General features: G+C 32.3%; 1 non-coding gene across 1 annotated transcript; it reads right to left on the bottom strand.

Annotated features, from left to right (window-relative positions):
- Nucleotides 1-976: 976 nt before the first annotated feature.
- Nucleotides 977-1083, bottom strand: LOC149519275 (small nucleolar RNA R71). The gene has a single exon (XR_016341972.1). It is a non-coding gene; the product is annotated as a small nucleolar RNA R71 (small nucleolar RNA).
- Between the last annotated feature and the right edge of the window lie 553 nt (nt 1084-1636).

Raw genomic sequence — 1636 nt, 5'->3', positions numbered from 1 at the left:
CTTATCATCATTAGTAGGTAAAGTTGCCACCTTTACCCATTTAAACACATAATCAACTGCCATCAAGATATAGTGGTTACCAAAAGTTGAGATACAAGGTCCCATAAAATCTAAACCCTATACATTAAATATCTCTACCTCAAGAATAGTTAAGGGCATCTCATGTCTCATAGATAAATTCCTAACCCTCTGACATTGATCACACCTTTGAATAAACAAATATGCATTTCAAAATAGAGTGGGCTAACAAAATCTCAATTGAAGCACTTTTATAGTTGTTTTTTTACCTCTAAAATGTCCACCATAGTATAAGAATGACAATGTCGCTATATATCAGCTACTTTTTCCATAGGGTCACATTGCTTCAAAATTTGATTTTTACACTGCTTAAACAAGTAAGGCTCCTCCCACACATAATACTGGACATCATGCAAAAACTTCTTCTAACAGAATGACAACTAAGGGGGTAAAATAACTACAAAATTAATTTAATCAGTATACCAAGGTAAACTATCATGTCTAAATGCCATAACTGCTCATCTGAAAAACTTTCACAAATGCTCAAATTACTATCAATGCCGCCATTATCTAACCTAGAAAGATGGTCAACTGCATAGTTCTCTTATATTTTCTTCTACCAATTTTGATGGTTTTCAACCATCAATAAGAAGGCCAACCATTCAAACCAATAATTTTGATATCAAGCCTTTAATAATACAAATGGTCCAAACCTTTATGTAGTTTGGAAGACTACCACATGATGATCCTAACTTTCATCTTTCTATTTTTTTTAAATTATGTGATACGTTTTGCTATAATGGTATTTTTTATGATGTTATTAGACTGAGACATTTTTTTTTCTTTCAAGGACAAGAAGAAAAGTTGGTTGACATCACTACAACCTAGCTTTATCACAACATAGGATGATTTGGTACAAAAGTTTCTAGCAAATTTCTTCCCACAAGCCAAAACTACAAAGCTAAGGAATGAAATCACCACATTTTTACAAGTAGATAGTGAAACACTATATTATGCATGGGAAAGATTCAAAGAGTTGCCAAGGAAATACCCATATCATGGTCTACCTCAGTGACTTCAAATCTAGATTTTTTATAATAATCTCACACCACCCATGAGAACTATGTTAGACTCAGCTGTTAGAAGGGCAATTATGAGTAAGACTTTTGAGAAAGGCAATGAACTAATTATAAAGATGGCTATTAACAATTACTAATAGGGCATAGAGAGAAAAGTAAGTAAAAAATTACTGGTTTATCTGAGATAGATGCTATCACCTTAATTAATTCCCAGTTAGCCACTCTAACAAAAAAATAGAAGCCTTAAGAGCCCAACCTTAAACCAACTATATGAATCAATCTAAAACCTATTTGTTTTTTGTGGTATTTTTGAAAGACCTCATTCTAGTGAAAGATGTCAATTAAAGATAAAACCTATCTAATACATCCAACAATCTAAGTATAACGATGATCTTTATAGTAACACCTATAACCCTAGATGCCAAAACCACCATAATTTTTCTTAGAACCAACCAAACCACTAATAACCAAAATGATAACTATAACCCTAATCCATCAACTTGTAATTCACCCCAAGAAAAAAAACAAAGTTTTGAGGA

This window comes from Durio zibethinus, chromosome 4 (assembly GCF_047325235.1).
Source record: "Durio zibethinus cultivar Kanyao isolate XHJ-2024 chromosome 4, ASM4732523v1, whole genome shotgun sequence".
NCBI lineage: Eukaryota > Viridiplantae > Streptophyta > Magnoliopsida > Malvales > Malvaceae > Durio > Durio zibethinus.
The sequence above is the reverse complement of the archived record's forward strand: the minus strand, read 5'-3'. Positions and strand labels throughout refer to the sequence as shown.